At 45.7% G+C, this 21,683-nt stretch overlaps 1 long non-coding RNA gene across 2 annotated transcripts in view; it reads right to left on the minus strand.

Annotated features, from left to right (window-relative positions):
- Nucleotides 1-1,499: 1,499 nt before the first annotated feature.
- Nucleotides 1,500-21,683, minus strand: part of LOC129048783 (uncharacterized) — a 133,363-nt gene continuing 113,179 nt past the window's right edge. Inside the window, exons 2-8 of one of the 2 annotated variants that reach the window (XR_008511403.1) lie at nucleotides 10,719-11,430; nucleotides 7,497-7,649; nucleotides 6,335-6,453; nucleotides 5,056-5,149; nucleotides 4,181-4,287; nucleotides 3,034-3,178; nucleotides 1,500-2,687 (exon numbers count right to left, since the gene is read on the minus strand). This is a non-coding gene — a long non-coding RNA (uncharacterized LOC129048783). Of the gene's footprint in view, nucleotides 2,688-3,033; nucleotides 3,179-4,180; nucleotides 4,291-5,055; nucleotides 5,150-6,334; nucleotides 6,454-7,496; nucleotides 7,650-10,718; nucleotides 11,431-21,683 lie in introns of both variants that reach the window. The other variant, XR_008511402.1, reaches the window with a different exon arrangement.

A 21,683-nucleotide genomic window follows, 5' to 3' on the forward strand; every position in this document is an offset into this window, starting at 1 on the left:
GCCATCCTCCCTGGAATGTGATATTATTTTTGATTTACTATCCTGGTAAAGAGAGGAAACTTTCAGGACATTCTACTGGCCTTTCCTATTTAATAGTTCTTATTCTATAGGTCAAAGAACTAATGTAAAGTTGTATCTCTTGCTAAACATGTCCAATCCAATTATATTTCAGGAACCAGAGAAATGACCACCAGGTGAACCATTCTGAGACATGCCAGGGCCAGAACTCCATCTATCACCAGGCCCCCTCTGGCCTCTCTAACAGGAGTGTCATAATTGTGCTTGTGTCCCCCAGTATCAGCATCAACTCAGAACTTGTTTCCAACAGACCTCAAAAGGCTCTGGGTATTTCCTCTTTCCAGTGCCTGGTTATGCGAGTAAACAACTATAGGTCCTTTGGGGACCTATAGAACTGGGGGAATCACTACTGTGCCCACTTACTGTGGCACTGCAGGGTATTTGGCCTCCCTTTTAGTCAATGGTCAATGAGCTCTGGGTTTGAGAACTGGCTCAGCTCTGGAAACTAGCAAGGCATCTTGACTTTCTTTAGAAAGGTTGAAGGTGGTCTTATGTTCATTCATTCTTGATCTCTTATGAGTTTACACACACACACACACACACACACACACAAATATCTTTGCTAGCTGCCCATCTATTTTACCTCTAGGAACACCATAATTTACATACTATTTCCAGAAATCTCTGTAGTCTGGGCTCTTCTAGCTGCCGTTGCAACCTTGCTGCCTTTACAGTAATTACACCCACCATGCTTCTGACAGTTAGGTGCTACCACCTGGCCTCTGCTGTGCTGGGATTTTTACCATTTCTACTATGGAGCCCAGTTCTGAAATACAATCTCTTCAGTCCTACCCAAACCTCTCTGCTAATGCTGGTGTCCCTCACTGACACATTCCTAATCACCCTAGTAAACTGAGTGATCTCCAGGCCTTCCTGAGAAACAGTTTGAGAGTGGATTTCCTAGTATTAGATAACAGGCCCACTCTAGCATGTCCACTTCTCTGAGCCTTTTGGTCTCTTTCTGCCCAGTTGACCATGGCAGTTCTGGCAACTCTGTTTTGTTTAATGTGGGCCACTGTTTTCTCCAAGCTTCCAAGCGCCATCTCAGCAGTGCATTAGAAGCATAACTTGGGGCCCTCGCCAGGATGTTCTGTCCTGTGTCATGGGAGAGTACCCTGCACTGAAAACTCTCCCTATACAGCTTTATATTATGGCCCCTCCCCAGTCTAGGCCCTTTGGATCCACCCCTCGTTCCTGGCCCCACTGTATTGTAGCCAGTTCCTTCAGGTTTGGAGAGAATCCTCTAATCCCTCAGCAGGCCCAGCCCTTTCCCAGTCTGACTATGCTGAGATTTGACCCCAATTTGTGATCTGGTGGCCAGAAGGGGAGATGAGGGCAAATCCAGAGGAGAGCAAGCACTGGCCTGTAAGTTCTCTGCATCATTTTCAAGCAAGCAGGAGCTTCTATTTTAACAGGGGCAGTGGGCCATTTATGCAGGCCCAAGCGGTCCAGGAAACTCTGAGGATTCAGTTCTCAAACAGCTATCCAGATATTCCCATCCCAAGTGTCAGTGTCCCACTGTCACAGCCCCGCTGTCAGCATAGGTGACTCACCTAGGCTGAGAATTCAGTCTTCTTTGAAGTTCTGCCACTTCTACAGTTACACCCTGAGCCTAGTTTCTAGCTCTGCCTGCCCCGGGCTGTAGGAATGGAAGATTTTTTTAAATGCCAAGCACTTTGCTTTAAATTGTTAATTAGTAGATTTGAGCCTGCCATTTTCTCTCTTCAACAAATCAGTGGTGCTTAGCAAAACCCACCCAGTTCCACAGTCTGTATAGTGATGTTTCCCTAAGCTCCTATTATGGACTGAATTGTACCCTACTACCCTAATCCATATGTTGAAACCCTAACCTCCAATGTGACTGTATTTAGAGATAATCACCTCTCTAAAGGCCCTAAGTTTAAATGAAGTCATAAGGGTTGGGCGCTAATCCAATATGACTGGTGTGCTTACAAGAAGAGGAAGAGACGCCAGGGATGTATGCACAGAGGAAAGGTCATCTGGAGACATGGTGAGAAGGCAGCCGTCTGCAAGCCAAACCTGCTGATACCTTGTTTTCAAAATTCCATCCTCCAGAACTATGGGAAAACACATTTCTGTTGTTTAAGCCACCTAGTCTGTGATATTATGGCAGCCCTAGAAGACATCTTCCCAATTCCCAAGACACGGGGCCAGCTAGTACAGCCCCTTTCCAGTTCACGTAGGTAAAGATGTTAGCAATCCCACTGCTACAGCCTGCAAGGGACTATTAGCACTTCGCCTGCTTCATTGCAATCCAGTTCTAGAAACCCATACTTTGTGTCACTTTTTTTTTCTTTTTTTGTTTTTGTTTGTTTTTTTAGGACCATGCTCAATACCAAATGTCTCAGGTCAGGCTCCTCAAAAAACAGAGCCTGATATGAGGACCCTTGTTAAAGCTTTTTATTAGGGTGGTAAATTCAGAAGAGGGGGATTGAGGGAAGCTGTATGAGTCTGTTCTCACGTTGCTAATAAAGACATACCTGATACCGGGTAATTTATAAAGAAAAAGAGATTTAAAGGACTCACAGTTCGTGTGGCTGGGGAGGTCTCATAATCGCGGCAGAAGGTGAGGAGAAGCAAAGCCACGTCTTACACAGCAGCAGGCAAGAAGAGAATGAGAGCCAAGTGAAAGGGGTTTCCCCTTATAAAACCATCAGATCTCGTGAGACTTATTCACTACTACGAGAACAGTATGGGGGAAAACCAGCCCCATGATTCAGTTATCTCCCACAGGGTCCCTTCCACAACACGTGGGAATTATGGGAGCTACAGTTCAAGATGTGATTTGGGTGAGGACACAGCCAAACCATATTAGAAGCAAAACAGCACTAAAAGAAAAGCTAATGAGGAATGTGCCCTTGGCTGACAACTAGCTTCAATCTGATCTCATGGGCAGGTAGCGCTGCAGTGTGAATTCCTCAGAGCTTGTCTCACCTTGAAGCAAGAGAACTGTCCTTTTACCCCATGCCAGTCAGTCATCAGCTGAGGTCTGCCACTGGGGAAGGAGAGATGAGAGCACAGTCTCCATGGGGAAGCAGCTTACATTTGGCCAAGGACAGCACTCCAGAAAAGGGTGCACCTGTGAATTGTTAAGCACCAACAGTTACAGCAGCTGGGACATGGGGTCATCAGCCAGTAAAGGGAGTCTTGGTGGGGCACCTACAGCTTCTACTACAGATAGGTGTATGATGGATGGAGGGAGGAAGGGATGGATTGATGGATGGATGGATGGATGGGTAGACAGACAGATGATAGGTAGATAGATGACAATAGATAGGTACATAGATAGGTAGATCACATTTTGTAGGAATTAATAGGGCATGAGAAGTCTGCAAAGATCAAATCCATCCATCTCTGCTAAATTGAAAGACATAAATGGCCTCATTGCATTACGTGCCTCCTAAAATACCTTTTTGGGCACCCAACATATGACTGCACACTGATGAGGAGGATTAGGAAGAATATACGACAATGCCAAGGAGGATTACTGTTACAGGTCAGGTTCCTCAGGGAGCAGACCATGAGTTGGAGATTAGTGTGAAGGAAGGAAGCTAGAATGGGCAGAGGGAGAAGTTGGGCTGAGATGTAGTCTCATTAACAGCCTCAGCTGATGCCACCACAAGCCAGCATGGCATTTCAGAGTTGTGCCAAGCTGAAATGAGTGGTCCAGGCCTTCATGTCTGCATAGGCCAATCACTGGATGCAACCTGCCCCAGGAAAGAGGGTTGACCTCAGACAAGATGGCCCTTCAATGAGGACAGCTCCTGAAGAGGGCTGACAGGTAAGGGCTCTCTACAGACAACCCTTCCAGCAGCTGGCAAAATAAACACTTCTGTCCTTCTGAATGTTCTAGGCTGCGCAGCACAGTGTCCAGTATAATCACCTGACTTCGTCTAAGGGGCTGGGAAGGCTCCTGTGAGGAGCTGGCAGCAAGCGGGGTCTGAAGGATGAGTGGGAGTTATGAGGTGCAAGGCGCCACCCTGCTTCCTCTTCAGCACAAGATTAGGAAGTTCTCAATTAGGCTGTTTTACGCTGAAGACTTTTTGGAAAAGAAGCAATTAGGAACCATTAACTAGGATACCTGTTCTCTCTCTTTTGTTTTCCCTTTTAAAAACAAGCTGGAAAATACGCCTTCATTAACCCGCTTTTCATTTGGAAGCCAGCAGCAGAGCTTCTGAGCATGTCAGCCTGCTTGAAGATGAAATGGAAAAGAGCTTGTCAAACATCTCCCTACAAGGGCAGGAAAGGGAAGTCGGCAGGGGAAAGGTTGGGTAGGAGGATTGCTCAGACTCAAGAAACTATCTGCAAGGCACTAATTGGGCTGCCAAAATGTGCCAAGGCAAAGAGGAGAAAGGCGGATAAACAGTTTCGTAGCAAGGGGTCAATGGTGAGGCCAGGCAAAGCTGCAGCAGAGCCCCTCCACCCAGCAAGAAGCTGGGATTAAGTGGGTTTCAGAATGCAGCTGGGGCAGTTCACAGGGGCTGTGAGCCCTTGAACTTGCTATTTCAGGCTGAGGTCCAGGCGACCCTCCTCCCCTAATCCTATCCCCACCCCACTCCTCTGCAACATTACTGTGGGGGAAATTGCTGGTGGAAATAAGGGAGGTACATTACTAAGCTTGGTGTTCCAGGAAGGAGCTGAGAAGGGAAGGTCAGGGAGAGCAAGCCGTCCAGATGGCAAGGCCAGTGCCACAGAAGAAGGAGGGAATGCTACTAGGGTCAGGCAAAGAAGGTCACTCACAGCTTTCGGGCAGAAGAGAAAGCTTAACGTAAAGTACAAGGTACATGAAGGTAAAGAAAGGAGCTTGTTTTTCCAGCTCATTCTCCTCTCTCTAGTCCCCAATTTCTACTTCTCTGCAGAGAGCAGAGCATTCTTGGCAAGTTATGTGGGCCATGCACACCCCCTCTCTACCATTCCCCAACCACATTGCCCCTGCTGTTGCCCTCTGGCCTCTACCTTGAATCCACAGAGGATAGCAGGCAAAGCTGGTCTACTCCACTCATTCCACCATCCTCCTCATCTTCCTTGGTCCCTTTAGTGAGAGCAGTCCCTAGAAGCCAAGCCATAAGAGCAATTCCATGATGGCCTCAACATTTTAGAAGAAAGTTCTGTACAGGGGTCTAGCATCATTCATCTCTTCATTGCTCAAACAGTATTTAGGTGGCTACTGTGCCAGGCACCATGTTAGAAATAAACAACATACAACTCCTTTGAGTAGGAGAAATAAAGCTGCAAGCCAGTATCTATACTGTAAGTGAAAACATGCTATGTGAATGCAGAAATTAGTCCTGCTTGGGGTTGGGGAAAGAGGAGGATTTAATAGGAGTTGTGGGCTTTTAAGAGTTAAGTAGATGGACATTAATGAGGCAGAAAAAGAGGTGAGAGAAGAGACTACAGCAGGAACAGTACACTGATATAGAGGCTTGAAAATTGTTTCATGTATGCATTCAGAAAATGGGGAATAATCTGAGAAAGTCAGAATATGGTCTGTGTGGGGAAATAATGGAAGGTGATCCTGGAAGGCTGGAAACGTGAGCCTAATGGTTTTAGATGTGAAAAATCAAAGACAATTTTTAGGAATTAGTACAGTTAAATTTAGATTTTTGGAAATACCATAATGAAATGGAGAAGGCAAGAGAGGAGGCAATTAGGAGTGAGGAGGCTGCTGAACTAGTCAGAGCAAGAATCAATGTGGGTCTGGCAGTGAATTCCACCAGTGAATAAATGTCAAATAAGCACAAAAGGGGCTTTTGAACCATCTTCAAGCTGGTGGGGGGGGGAGTGGTTAAAGATGGTGGTAGTAATGCTGATGAAATGAGCTATTTACCTTATGCACACAGGAGATGAGGGAAGTGGGGATTTGGGAGCACAAGTGGGAAAGACATGTTATGGTCTGGATTGTGGTCATATCAAATGACCTCTGCTCTGTGACCTCTCCCCTCAACTTTTTCAGGAAATAAAAGGCTGGAACCAGTCCCCTTGAGAATGGGATGAGAAGAGAAGTCCTCATAGAAGTCACAGAAATAAGACAGAGCTGACATGTTCACTATGGTCCCTGCCCACCACCCCAGCCCAATACCTTGACCACACATGATTACTTAATGAGGTGTCAAACATCCTAGTTTGTCCAGGACACTTCAAGATTGTACTTGATATTCAGGCAATATGATTAATCCAGTTGCTTTCACTCTCAAAACTGGCCCAGTTTGAATGATAAAATGGAAGTTGACCTTACCAATCAACTGCAGCCTTCTTTCCCACCGAGCCCAGGTGCAACCTCAAAATCCTTTTCTACGCAGCCTTCTTTCTAGGCAACAGCTATCAATCAATCAGGTATTGAAATCAACTTGCCACCTTTTTGAAAGAAGAAAGAACATAGGTCTAATATATTAGCTGGGCAAACACAGGCATGCAATTTGACCTCTCGAGCCTCCATTTCTTCATTTGACAACTGAAATAATAGCATTGCCTACTCACAGAGCTAGTGTGAGCATCAAGTGAGGTAGCACATGGAAAAATGCTATACAAATGGTAGTGTTTTTAGGATTATTCAAAGGACAGAAACAGCTGGCACGGTAGTGCCTCAGGGGTCTTGGCATCATCCTCCCCCCCACCCCAGTAGGAGACCATGAGCCTCCTTGGGAAGGAGGCTGTGGTAGCCAGCAGCTCCTCCTGAAGTTTAGGCCTCTCCTCCCCTAATCCTCTCTTCATTTGGAGACAAACAACAAACCCCTCTGGCACCCCCACCCCTCAGATCAACTCCATCAAGAAGCGAGGCTTCTCTTTGTACTACAGCAAACACACGTCTCTTATTGACGTTCCCCTGGGACCCTCTGTGGCAACACATGCGTAGCTTTGAAGTTGCGAGTGTGTTTAATGCTCAAGGGCCCCGTCTCGGTTCAAGGACAGTATTTTAAGTCCCTGAGAAGATGGGAACAAAGTTTTGATTGCAGAAAGAAACAGATCCTTAACAAACTTGAATGATAAAACATCACAATCTCATCTGATTGTAGCAGCCAGCTCTGAAGAGGGAGTCACGGAAGAAACAATTGATTAGGAAGCCTGACTTTAATCTCAGCCATAAGCCTGTTCCTTGACCTAAGCCACTACCACTTCCCTGACTTGTGATAGGCACAGAACTAAAAACGCAGGGTGCAAGCTGCTCAGGGCAGGACTGTTGGGGAAGCAAACATAACCGAGGCTTGGAAAACTTCAGGACAAAGGCATCGTGTGGGAAAATGGCCTACTTTGAAAGATTACTGCCTGAAGGAGGTGTCACCTGATCAAATAATAAAATCCTGAAGAGCACACGGCTCATCACTTGACCTGGATCCATCTACAGAAGAATAGCCATCATTTCACCTTTTCAAATGAGCTTAGTTGTTTCAGAAACAAACCATAAACTTCACTGCAGGTCCAACGAGAGTCCAGGCTTCAAGAGGGAAGAAAAGAGCCACTCTTCTGGGAGCAACTGAAGGAAAGAAATATGAGGCAGATAGCTGTTGAGAGTATTGTCTTCTCACGGATTCCACGAGGACCTGGCCCAGAACCTGGGTGGAAAACAGACCAACCGTCAGCAAACCAACTTCACCAACTGTGCTGCAGGCAGTGACCTGAGAGATGCCCGGACCAGGAGAGAGGCCACACTGGGAAGCCAAGGTGATCTTAGTGATACCTGGGACTTAGGCATTGCCTATCATTCTGAAGAGCAGGGGTCAGGCCAGCAAGCTGGGCTCATGAGTAAAGGCAGGTGGAGAAGATCATCTAGAGGGGTCATCAGAAAGTTTAGGTCTCATCCTGATCCTCAACTTTTCAGTCAGAAATATTAATATAATCACCCCATGTTCCCAGGGGTGATCAGTACTAGGGGGATGGTTTGCATTGAGCTAAGAGCATCTTATTCATCTGTGTATCTTCTGGGACAAGCACAATGTATGGCATATACCAGGTCAATGATTTTAATCCTATCTTCTCATTAGAATAGCCTAGGGTGCTTTACTAAAATACCAGTGGCTAGGAGCCACTCTCAGAGCCTCTGAATTAATTGGTCTGGGAATAGGCCCAGGCATGAGTGTTATAACTTCACAGGTGATCTAAAGTAAAGTCAAGGCTATGAACAATTGTACCAGATCATCAATGAATGGCAGTTGAACAATGGAAGAACTAATGTGGTGTGGTTTCGCTGAGTCCCCACCCAAATTTCACCTTGAATTGTAATAGTCCCCACAGGTCAAGGGCAGGGCCAGGTGGAGATAATTGAATTATAGGGCAGTTCCCCCCCATATGGTTTTTATGGTAGTGAATAAGTCTCACGAGATCTGATGGTTTTATAAATGGGAATTCCCTGCACATGCTCTCTTGCCTGCTGCCATGTAAGATATGATTTTTCTCCTCATTCGTCTTCCACCATGATTGTGAAGCCTCCCCAGCCATGTGCAACTGTGAGTCAATTAAACCTCTTTCCTTAATAAATGACCCAGACTCAGCCAGCCTGCCACTATACTTTATTTCTAATTCAGAGAGTTCACTCTCAGATCTATCCACTCTTCTCGGGAGCTCCTGGCAGCTCAGGGTAGTGAGCACCTCCCTGAAAGCTCTGGGTGACCAGTCTTTATTCATTTCACGTGTGCCTCCTCCCCAAAGTCTAGCATGAAGAAATCAGACATCCTGATTTCTTGGAGGATACAGAGATCCTCCACTCCACCAGGGGAAAGTAAAAACCACACAGTTTAAGAGAGATGGGAGAACAGAGAAGCAGCAGCTGGCTCTGTTCAACAGATGGGCAGCCCAGGGTGGCGAGGGGGAGAAATGTGCCCCAGAGCAGCAGCTTTTCCCTGTGCTCATGTAGGGTGTCCTTCGAATGGCTCCCCAAATCCAACCAAAGCCTCTTCTTACGAAGTCATCGACATCTCTTTCTCAGGCCAGGCTTCTTCAAAACAAAAGGCACTTGTCCCTCGCTGGTGCTCAGGTTCAGCAAAGGCTCAGGCAGGTAGGTCTTTACTAGCAGCATGAAAACAGACTAATACACAATGAATAAACGGAAGCATTGGAGGTGAATGACAGGACACTCATTCACAATGGCAGCGTCCCTAATAGGACCGCTGGCACTAGCCATTGGCATGGGCTGGTGAGAAAGTCTGCTTAGGAGGCCAGATTATCCATCAGAAGGCTCCCTGGTTAGCCCAACATCAGCAAAGGGACATTGGCTATTCCTGAAAGAATCTTCACAACAAACCACTATAGTTGCTTCATATCCCCTTATTCCTGCTAAATTCTCTGTAGCGTGCTATTATGTATATCTCTTCATTCCATGCTTTTAACAAAGCAGAATCATAGGAAGAATAGGTGTTTTTTATCTACGTTTCATGAGTGATTAAAATGACAGTCCCAGCTGCCAAATTACATAGAATGTCCCAGGTCACGCAGTTTCCTTGTGGGGAATCGAGGGCTCTCTGTTTACTGGATTGGGTTAACCTGGTAATCTGACCTCTTTTCTGCATCTATCCTACCCTGTGTCTCATTACACAGGCACACGCATGGGCTGGGGCAATACGATCAGGCATTTAATTAAGCAGATATCAAGCTCAAGAGGGCCCTATTTCCTCTACTGTGAACCTAGGAGCAACAATAAGGAAATGCAGGAGCCTGAGGGTTGAAGCACAAATTTAATAAACTTTTCCGCCGTTGCCTGGAGCCTGATTTCCGTCAAGGCCCAATGACTTCTTGAACTAACTTGCTGAGTGATTGCAAACTTCTTTGAGAGCCTCACGAGAGATGGCACTCATTGGAGGTTGAGAATGTACACAAACACAGGCCCAATTGGATGGATACCCTAGCGCTCTCTCTCTCTCTTTCTCTCTCTCATTTGCGCACATGCACACACCCTCCTCACAATGCCATAATGTCTGTGTAAATTGGATCTTTAATATCCTTCAGATAAATGGCTTCAGAAAGAACATGGATACAATACTCTGTCTCTGAGTTAACATGATAGGCCCTGCCTCCCAAATTGGCTCAGAGAAATTAGCAGGAAGGAAGGAAGGATCAGACGAAATAATAAACCTGCTTACCTGCTCATTAGTTTAATCTCCCCCCTCCCCACCCTCTCTTTGCCTTGTGGTTTCACTACCCATAAAATAACTAGATAACTTCGAAGTCCTAGATGAAAGAGAAACTAGGTCTGGAAGCTCTAAGATTAAAGGAGAATTTTTAGGATTAGTCTTTGATTTTTTTACGTTTCTCTCTCTTTCTCCCCCTCTTTTATTTTTTTTTTCTTTTTATCTCAAAGGTGATGGAAGAGGCTTCCCTCTTCTTTTCACCTCTCTGCTGAGCTGGTCAGCCTGAAGCCTCCCCTGGGGGACAGAGGCAGAGCTCACAAGGAACTTGGGACCTGGGACAGAAAGTACGGAGCAGTAGGGCTCGTCTTAGTGACATTTCCCACAAGACATTGAAGGGCATCTGTTGTTTGAGTAACGTATGGGCACAGGAAACTTCTTCCTCCTTATTGTTTGAGTAGGATACCCTCTTGCAGATTCTTGGGTGCACCTCCCTATACCTCCTTTTCCAGGTAGCTCTCACCCTTAAAGAGCCTGAGATGAGTAGAAAAGACCCTGACCTACCTGGTCTGCACAATCTTGGGAGATTTCAGTGATTCCATTATGTCTTTCCAGTCCTGAGAGCCAGACTGTGAGCATCTCCAACACTGCTCAACAAGGTATGTTTCAAACAGTTGCACCTAAGTCACAAAGCACCCTCCCTAGGGCCACTCCTGCCCCTGGTTATAACTAGCAAACACAAGCCAGCCTGCCGCTGTACTTTATTTCTAATTCAGAGAGTTCTTTCTCAGATCTATCCACTCTTCTTGGGAGCTCCTGGCATCTCAGGGTAGTGAGCACCTCACTGAAAGCTCTGGGTGACCAGTCTTTATTCATTTCACGTGTGCCTCCTCCCCAAAGTCTAGCATGAAGAAATCAGACAAGATACAGAGATCGTCCACTCCACCGGGGGAAAGTGAAAACCACACAGTTTAAGAGAAATGGGAGAACAGAGAAGCAGCAGCAGGCTCTGCTCAACAGATGGGCAGCCCAGGGTGGCAAGGGGGAGAAATGTGCCCCAGAGCAGCAGCTTGTCCCGGTGCTCACGTAGGGTGTCCTTCAAACGGCTCCCCAAATCCAACCAAAGCCTCTTCTTACAAAGTCATCGACATCTCTCTCTCAGGCCAGGCTTCTTCAAAACAAAAGGCACTTCTCCCTCGCTGGTGCTCAGGTTCAGCAAAGGCTCAGGCAGGTAATGACATCAAAGAAGGCAAAAGGCCAAGGAGCAAGTGCAGTGCTGTAAAAATGAGATGGGACTTGAAGCTTCTCTAGGCATCTGGATGCAAATATCTATGAATTTTCAAGCCCCATATGCAGAGGCACCCCTGTGGCTGATGTGCCACAGCCCTTAGCTGTTATCCATATTCAAGCTCACAGGCCTCACTTTTGGAAGGAAAGTTACTCTAGTCCAGAACAGACAGCTCCCAGGAGTCTTAGCCTCAGAACTTCTTCACATTGAGGCCCCAAGAGCTCATGTTTGTGTAGGTTTTGCCTATTGATATTTACTGTACTAGATATTAAAACTGAGAAAAGTGGCTGGGTGTGGTGCTTACTCCTGTAATCCCAGCTCTTTAGAAGGCTAAGGTGGACAGATCACTTGAGGCCAGGAGTTCAAGACCAGCCTGGGCAACATGGTGAAACCCTGTCTCTACTAAAAATACAAAAATTAGCCGGGTGTGGTGGCAGACACATGTAATCCCAGCTACTCAGGAGGTTGAAGCAGGAGAATCACTTGAACCCTGGAGATGGAGGTTGCAGTGAGCCAAGATCACACCACTGTACTCCAGCATGAGAGACAGAGAAAATTATAAAATATTTATTAATTCATTTAAAAATAACATATCTATCATATGTGAATATATACAATAGTTTTTTAATTTTCCAAAACAAAATTAGTGAGAACAGTGGCCTTGTTTTATATTCACAAATCTCTTTAATGGCAGCCTTGATAGAAACCAGCTAGATTCACGTATCTGCTTCCGGACATACCCTGTTGTGATAGGCTGTTTTGTTGAAGCATATAAAAAAAAATACAGCCTCACACAGATATGTATTTGGAAAGGGGAGGAACAGCTTAATAATCTTTTCTGATAATTGTGGGTATTTATGGAAATTACATCAAAACTCAAAAAATGGTGCTTTCTTAAAGGTTACAGCTTGGAATGAGAAACCTTTTCATATAATGTTACATTAAAATCCATTGATCTATCTTACACTTGAAATGGAATTTTTGCATCATGGATTGATCATCTGGAAATATTGGTTCACTGAGTTATACAGATCTTGCAAATGTTAATACATTTCATGATGCAATATTGGAAATCCACATTTGTCCATACCTCCTCAGATTGCATCAGAAAAGTCTTCAACTATTTGGAAGTTCCCAGTGCAAGGGCCACTGGGATTCAGACCTTGTTGGAGAAGGTGCAATTACAGACTGCTGGAAGGCAGAGAAGTTCTCTGGGTTGCCTGGACCCAAGCTGGACCATAGTCAATGAGCTGAGGCTGGGAAACAGGAACTGGAAAACAGGAAACCCCTGCCGAGGCACCTAATGAAACTTACAGGGAAGCCTTCTTCAGGAATGTCGTTGAGCTAACTGGTAGACCAGCTAGGGAACCTATGGAACTCCCCAGGAAGGTGCCTCCTGTAAGGCTGCCCACGGGGAAATGCTACACCGTGCAGGAGAGCTCCCTGGGAAGGCTTCCTCTGGGATACCAAGGAAAACCACCTAGGAAGAGGTGCCAGGCTGCTGAGGATGACCCTCATCATAATTTTACACAGAAGTTGTTGGAGATTAACTTTATAATGTTCTGTTTAGGTGTTATTTAGTAGTACCATGGGTAAATTTGAGGAGATGTTAATATACCCAGCAATGGATACAATAACTCTTGAGACTATACATCTGTTTAGGAAAAGGATGAGAATTTCACTAGTTCAAAGGATAGCTATAACTCATTAGGTAGAAAGACAGTTGTTTCAGTGTCAAACAGAAGTTCAAATGTGTGCAGAAGTTGTATAAACAAAAGGGTGGACTATGCCAGTCATCAAATTATTGCTGCTCAGCTCCAAGGCTACCTTCATTCCTGCTCGTGATACTGGAATGTGTCTTACTGGCCAATTGGAACTTTTGTCAGTAGACAGCACTGGAAGAACACTGGAGGAGGAAAACGCTTTTCTTCCTGGTTCCAGTGATCTTCTCAGCTTGCTCCTTGGTGCACGGTAGCCAGCAGTGCATGGGATACTAAGTGATGTCATGTTCATTGGAGCTGGCATCTCCCCATTATCAGCTTCCCTTGGCACCATGGAGAGTGGCTTTATGGGAAGTTCACCCATCAGTGCAGCTCCTCCCTGGGGGCAGCCTCTTAGGACCACAGAGAGGGTCTTCTTGGTGAACCCTGTGTGTGCCACAGCTGGGCTTCCCAGCATGTTCACCAGCCTCCATGACAGCTTCCAGCAAATTCCATTGACTATCACAAGCAGTTTCCTGTCTGCCAGGCCTGGCCTAGTGACTGTGGATGGGCTCTGGCCCAGAGTAGCTTCCTGTCATGCAGGGGGCTACCATGATACCAACTCCAATGAATTCTGACTCCCAGCCCCCACCCAAGTTTCTCCCTTTATTGGAACTCTCCCTTAGTCTTAGGGTATTCTTTAGAACTCTCTTTTATTCTTGCAAATAGTACATTCTTCATGTTAAACCTTCCCTATTTATATGCGAGGTGGTTTTTCTCTCCTGACTAGACCGTGACTGATACAATATGAATACAAATTTTCACAAATTCTAATATGCTTAAAAACTTCAGTCTTATCTATGGCAACAAATACTGTCAGTCATTTTCGTTGAAGTGACAGTCTCACTTTGTTCATCTGTAAGAAAATATTTTCCAAATACTCAAGTCTGGTTAGTCATAAATTGTCTATCACTCATCATTTCAAGTAAATGGGTGTTTTATTAAGAAAGTGGCTAGTTCAGCTTGCAACTCAAGTGCACATGTGCTTTTCCTCAAGATGAACATATTTAGCACAAATAGTTTTTGCATACTTCCCATTTTATTACACAGAATATTAAATAGGCATGTACTCAAAGGTCAAGATTTAAGAAAATTAATATTTTTACTGCCACATCAGGGCATTCTTGAGTAAAAGTGATTTTTTTATTCTACAATAAAAAATTGTACAATAAAAAATTGCATTCTAGTAAAACATATAATGTTCAGTATTAAAGTTTAGTGCCACGGCCTTGATTTGGGCTAAGCAGTCTGCAGTTTTACCCATCGTTGATGGTGTGCCATCAGTGTAAATGTCAACACAGTGAAAAAGGTAAATAGCATCATGAAAATGGTTTTTATCCCACAGAACCCCGTAAAGGATCTAGGAAACTCCAGGCATCCATGAGCCACACTTTTAAAGGTAAAGTATATATGTTTGGGCATCAAAAAGACCTGAGCCTGAATCTTGACTCTGCCAGTTTTTAACTAGGTGATCCTGGACAATTTGCTTAACTATGCCTTGGTTTTCTCATATATAAAATGGGATTCATAAGACTGCCTCCTTCACAGGGATATGTAAGAATTAAATGAGATATAGTATGGGTATATAGCATAGTTCCTAGCATACAGTAAGTTCTCAATAAAGAGAGATTATATTGAAGAGAAAAGAGGAGGAGTGAGAGGAGAAAAAAACATAGAGTCCTGGTCATTTCAGAGTGGAGGCATAAGGAGACCATTATGGCAAAAGTAAGGTTGCAAAGTTGTGGTGGGTAAACCCGGAGCCTTGAGTTCTTTCATCCTGTCCCCAAAAATTCTTGAAGGAGGAGGAGCCAACTGAGTGAAGAACGAAGTCCCAAGAGTGGGCTCACCCACTTCTGGATGCTTTTTAGAAGGTAACCCCAGAAGGGCTTTATATTTCTTGGGAGAATTTCCCTTCGCCCCTCAAAAAAGACAGCCACCATGTGAGGGCGGGGGATGGCTGAGACATCTAACTAGAGTCTAATTTGGGACTATAACAAAGTGCTTCGTGCTGCCACTAAGGTGCAAAGCTGGTGTTAGAGTACCAGCCTGGTTACAGTACTGAAGTTCACTCCTTCTGTTCTGCAGCATTCCCCCTGGTGTGTCAGGAGACACTGCAATCTTCTCTCAGAGAAGTCAAGAGAGAAAAATCTGCGACACAAAACAAAGGCACCTAGGTCAGATCCCACAGTTGCATCTTAATTATTCAGGAGTTGCTTCCATATTTAGTGGTGCTCAGCTCCAAAATATGAATACTATCTTATGACTGCTAGGCAGGCTAACCCACAATTAGCCAGGCTGTTTACAGTGCCCTCTACTCCCCTTTTCCTTCTCCAGCCTTCTGAGAAAAAGGACACTCCATAACAATAAATGTTGTTGTTGTCAGCTAATTCCTAACAATAAATACAACTGACTTTTAGTGAGAACTTGCTTCAGTCTAGGCATTATGCTAATTGTTACACACACGACTTCATTTTATCCTCAAAACAGTTTGAGCCCATTTTAAAGACAAAGAAACTGAGTCTCAGAGAGGTCAACTGGTGTGTCAAATCTGCACAATTAGTGTCAAATTATTTTCTATCTGACCTCAGAGCTGGTGTTAGTAGCACTTTTCTCTCCTGCATCTCAATGTAAGTGAATTTTCACAGTAGGTGAATGCATTTCCTCCTCCTTCCATCTGGCATTTGGGGTCACAATTTTTCTTTGCTAGTTTGTCTTGCTTCCATACCATGCTGAAACCGAGTGGTTTCCTTCAGTGCTCAGTTTCTTGCTGATAGCTTTGTATATATTCCTCAAATAAATTCTCACTGCAAAGTCTTTTGGATTCTTCCTCTCTCCTTATTGACTTTCCTGACTTCAGCTTGCTCCCTTGCAAGCGACCCACCATGCTGTTACCACCACAGCCTTTCTAAACATACCCTTCCTTCCATCGCTTAAATGCCCTGAGACTCCCCAGCTGCGACTAAGACCACATTCTCCAGCTTGGTATTCCAAGCACTTGGTTGCCTGCTTCCAGTTAATCTCTCCAAGTTCATTCCTTCCTCCCCTGCCTGTCTCCTGTGCTTCAGAATCCCTGATGGACCGACCCTCCAGTCTCCACAACAAGGACTGTATGGTATTTCTCTTTGTGGCGCTGGTGCCTAACGCCATTCTTGGCTCATGGTAGCTGTGCAGAACCTGTTATTGAAGAAATGAATGATGGATGCATGAATGGATGATTTTTAACAGCAGTTCTCTTATGCCTCCTTGAACCCTGCTTAGTAAACATTTGCTGAAGGATAGCTTGCAAAACTTTTGGATTCACTTTGTCACTGTTCTGAGCACCTTAGTTCCAGATTTTAATAGCTAGGCCCTCCCAGTCATCTTCATCCCTTCCCGCTTTCATAAGGAGTGGAGAGCCACAGCCCCTCTCACCAGGACCAGCTCCCCATGGGCTGCACCGCCCTGTCCCAGGAAACCTTCCCATCCTCCTATGTTTGCATTATGGAAAGTCACATATGTGGAATATTGGCTTCTCCACGGAGTTCCCATCTCCCTGCAGGAGCCCCCAAACTTCCCTCCCCACTCTTTTCTGAGCTGTCATCTCTGTGAAGGCAGCCTTTACAGAGTAAGCACCATGCAGGCTAGGAGTGCTCCCAGATCCACTTGGACATTTTGTCTTGGGTTGTGTGGAGGGAAGTAGCAGAGAGACGTTGCAGCAACAAAGGGCTGAGTGCAAGCAACGGAGAGGTGGAGAGTAGGCATTTGCTTCTTAACATCATATTGTCCCTTCAGAGATACTAAGGCAAGTGCCTTATCTGGAGGCAATATAGCCAAGGCATCTCCAACATGGAAGGTGTTGTGGAGCCAGAGGCCCTTCACAATCACATGGAATAGCTGTCCATCAATCGGTCAGCACCCATCAGGAGCCCAGACCTATACTAGGCTGGGGGTGGGAATGGGCAAAAGAGACACCAATGATATAAAACAGGTAAATCCCACCCAAGGACAATATTATCCAAAATGAAGACATCACAGCAGACATAAGGCAGCGAGTCCTGCAATGGGCATTATTCCAGGAAGGGAGAGAGCGCTGTGAGTCATGGGGTGTGCTTGAGCTGAGGTGGTGAGTCATGAGGTAGGGGTGGTGCTTGACAGGGAGTGGGGGCATGCAAGTGGGTAGCACTTTAGGGGGCTTGCATGTAGCCAGGGTGTCTGCCTAATCTGAGCCTTGGGTGTGCACAAATGGCAGAAGGCTGAATTGTATCATGATTACAGCTTTTTTCTTTAATTTTATTTTTTTAATTGACAAATAATAATTGTACATATTCATGGGATACACAGCAATGTTTCAATACACATGATGTATAGTGATCAGATCAGGGTAGTTAGCATATCATCATCTCAGACACTTAGCATTTATTTGTGTTGGGATCATTTAATATCCTTCTCCTAGCTATTTGGAACTATGTATTATTGTTAACTATAGTCATTCTACAATGCTATAGGACACCAGAATACATTCCTCCATGATCACAGCTTTCTAATTCTTTTCTGATAGACCATCTTATCTGGTCTCACTGGCCAAAACGCAGCCTTGGAATCCTCTAGGATATCACTAGCAGTTATTGTGAGTTCCAACCTGAGAATCAATTTATTTACAATTCTTGAACCCATAGCAACAAGAATAAAAAAGAAAGAGAATTTGGAAGTTATCTCATGGGGGGAATAAAGACAAGTGTGAAGGTGCCTTAGGGAGGGGAAGGAAGAGATAAAACAGATCACCGCCTCATTTATGCCTCAAGTACTCAATGCATTTGCCAACCAAAACATTTTAACTGCTTATTTTATGCAGTTGTTTGCTATCTCAACCATGAGTCCTTCGAGAGTTAGGAATATCTTATTTTCTCTTCTATATCCAGCATTTAGCATGATACCAATATTGATAGATTAAAAATATCAATAAACATGTATTGAATGAATAAGTGAAGGAATAAATGAATGAATAAATAACTGGTGGTCCTGGAGAACAAAAATGGTGATACCACTGACAGAAATGGAAGATCAGGAAGGAGAGCCAGAACAGTGTAACAGAAAGTGATATAAAAGCAGGTTTCATCTCAATATGAGAAAGAACTCTACAGAGGCCAAGAATATCTCAAGAAGCACTTGGCTTCATGGAAAGGTATTAACAGTGAGGATAAAGATAGCTGCCATTTATCTCATGTTCACCTTATGCAACCCTCACTGCAGCCTGGTTACACAGGAACTATTACCATCCCCATTCTACAAGTGGAAAAAATGAGTCTCCAGGAGGCTTTGTAACATGCCCCAAGCGACAAAGCTGGTAAGTGCAGAACACAAGCTTTAAACCCCAACTGATTCCAGGACCTCACTGTAATTGCTGCCCCTCAACAACAAAGTTCCGACCCTGGGAGTGCATATCTGATGGCTTCATGCCCTCATCCTCTCACTCCTCACCCTGGTGTTGTGTTGCTCTCACATTGTAAACAGCCTCCTCCCTCAGACTTCCTCTTCAGAGACCAGCCCATTCCCAGGTGGAGAAGCACTCCTCTGGACTTGATGCTGGTGTCTCTTTGACCCATCCCCAAGGCAATGGGGGTGGAGAGGCAGGGGGTTGCTTCAGGGGCAGGCCTAGACCTCTGTGCCACTTGGAGCCTGCTCTTCCAACACGGCCTCACTTCCTCCTTCTGATAGCTTCCCAGGGAGTGTAAGGATTCACCTTGCACAGAGAAGCTCGGCCCTTGCCCAGCTCCTGAGAGTTAGCCTGTCAGCCCTTGGAATATCTGCCCAGTAAGAGCACCTTTATTTTTAACTGAGGTCCTTGGTCTCATTCTCAGATTGACCTCTGGAGGGGCAGGAGACTGAGGTAAGTCATGCAGGAGCTCCATGCCTACATGAGCAACCCCTGATAAAAACTAGACACCAAGGCTCAGGTGAGCTTCCCTGGTTGGCAACGCTTTGTGTATGTTGTCAACATCATTTCTGAGGGAATTAGGAGCTGTCTGCTGACTCGACTGGGAGAGGACAATGGAAGCCCACACCTGGAGCTCTACTGGACTATGCCTCTGCACCTTTTTCCATTGCTGATTTTCACCTGTGACCTTTTGCTAATAAACTGTAGCTGTGAGTCTAACAGTTTTGCTGAATTCCACGAGCACTTCTAGTGAATTACTAAAGCTAAGAGTGGTTTTGGGGACCCCTGAATGGCAGTCTTCTTGACCCCCATTGTTCCTGTCTGTTCCATCTTATCCCCTTCTGCTTCGGAGCTGACCCTGGCTCTCTGCCTCTTTCCTTGCACCTGCCTCTTGGATCTCTCTGCCTTCCAGTTTGCATTGCATTGTGGGATGGCACACCCAGTATCCAGCAATCAGCCTAGCCAGGCCCATGGCCAGCCCTTGCTCCTAGAGAATCCCAGCCCAAACCAGAGCACTTATCTCTTCCCTCCCCAGGGAAAGGGGTCCAGAGAGTGACCCACCAAAGCTGAACAACTGCCTGACCTAAAGACATCCAGAAGAAGGGGTGAATGATGAACCCGATGATCTTTAAGCTTCTTCTCAAATCCTATGGTGCTGATTCTTGGATGTGTCCATTTAGTTTGGATATTTTGGGTTTGAGGCAATGACAGGATTTTTAAGTGGAAGCGTCCTCTTGAATGCTCACAGAGATGGCTGGGGAGATAGAGGTCGGTGGGAGAATATTCTCATGATCGGGCCCTGCTTGGAAGATGAAAAGCCTGCAGGGAGCTCAGACTGCATATAGAGGCTTAGGAGTCCAGGAAACCAACTAGTTGAGCTGCCTTTCATAGCATAGCTGTGGCTTCCCAGAACTTGCCGGGGAAGGCTCCCCTTTCCTCCCTGCCAATTTCTCCACCCCACCTGGCACCAAAGGGCCTAGCCTCCAAGTCACAATTAAAGCTGTGCAACGATGCTAATTGCTGTATCTGACCTCCCTTCGGATAACAAGGGAATCCCTCTCCCTAATTAGCCCTGCCGCTGGTAGACCAGCAAAGCCAAATGTTTATTATGGGATGAATGCTCTTACCGTAAATTTTGACATATGCTGTGGAAAGATGTTGGATAAATAAGACTTCAGAGGCATGGGTTGTTTAAATAATGAATACCCACTGCTGTGGGTGATGAGGGTGGAGGGGAGTGAGGCAAAAAAGAAGCAAAGGATCCTGGATCCATGCTCAGAGCCCAGGAACAGACTTAGTTGGTTGGGAAAGAAGCAGAGGGAGGGATATGGCAATAGCCACCAAAGCAGGAAGGCTAGGGTGAAGAAGAGAGTGTGCTGGGCTCCACACTGCACTCACTGCTCCTGTTGTCCTGCAGAAATGCCCTCCCATCCCCCACACCCACTCACTTCCATTCATAGTCCCCTGGGAAGCAATGACAAATGGCTTGTGAAACAAAGTCAGAGGGGAGGTAGGAGAAACTTCCTCCCCACAAAGAATAAAGCCAGTGCCTGTCTGGACAGGCCCTGAGTTTACTGTTGTTGATGTCTTGCTTCTTCCCAGGGGAGCGGAAGGTGAGTACACGGAAGCCTAATCTTGCACTTGGGCTTCCTGGGGTGGCCAAGATGTGCAGAGAAAATCATTGCACCCAATCAAGGACCCCCAGCCCATGACATTCTGAAGCACTGAGGAAAGGAGAATGCTGGTTTTATGGTTTCCATGTATACCCTTCAGGTCTAGCTCTGGTCGAGCAGACCACACACTATAAAAGAAAGATCCCTAGATGTGACTTACGCCTGGATTTGGAAAGACTCCGCTCTTCCCCCATCCCATGGGCTCAGGCCCAGAGGGCTGATCCACAAGCAGATCTCACAAAGATGGCTGTGTCTCTTTCAGTTCCTCAGTTTCCAGTCAATGAAGGAGAGAGACATCCTTTAATCTCAGTGAATGGGGGTTTGTCCAACAATTCTAGGTAGATGTCAGGGAGGCAGAGGGACTCCCAGTAACTGCACAGACAGCCAGGCTCTGGGGAGACCATGCTTGTTTCAGACACATGGTCCAGCCTTTGACCTCCACTCGTCAAGTCCACACTTCAGCTACTGGTCCTCTGCAAATAGGGTAGCTCATGACCCTCACCTGTTTCTCTTCAGAACAAGCCCAAATCTCAGTGTCTTACAAACAGCAAAAGTGTATTTCCATTAATGATACATGTCCTGTATAGGTCAGCGGAGGCCTCTGCTCCACTTGGTCACTCAGGGATCCAGGCTTTGGAATTTGCTATGGCCGAGAGGAGACACCTGGAGGGCCATTTGTTGGCTCTTCTATGCTTCAGCCTAGAAATGACATGAGCTGCTCATGGACCAGACCTAGTCCCATGGCTCCACCTTAGTGTGAGGGGGCCGGGACACGTTGGGAAACATTTGGGAAGCAGCACTATTTGTGCCCCAGACCATGTCAAAGGGACTGGAGCAAATTCGCATTCCTAGTAGTGCCTTTGAGCCTCACCTTCCTCTCCTCCACACACCTGC

The sequence above is a fragment of the Pongo abelii genome, chromosome 9 (genome assembly GCF_028885655.2).
Source record: "Pongo abelii isolate AG06213 chromosome 9, NHGRI_mPonAbe1-v2.0_pri, whole genome shotgun sequence".
Lineage (NCBI taxonomy): Eukaryota > Metazoa > Chordata > Mammalia > Primates > Hominidae > Pongo > Pongo abelii.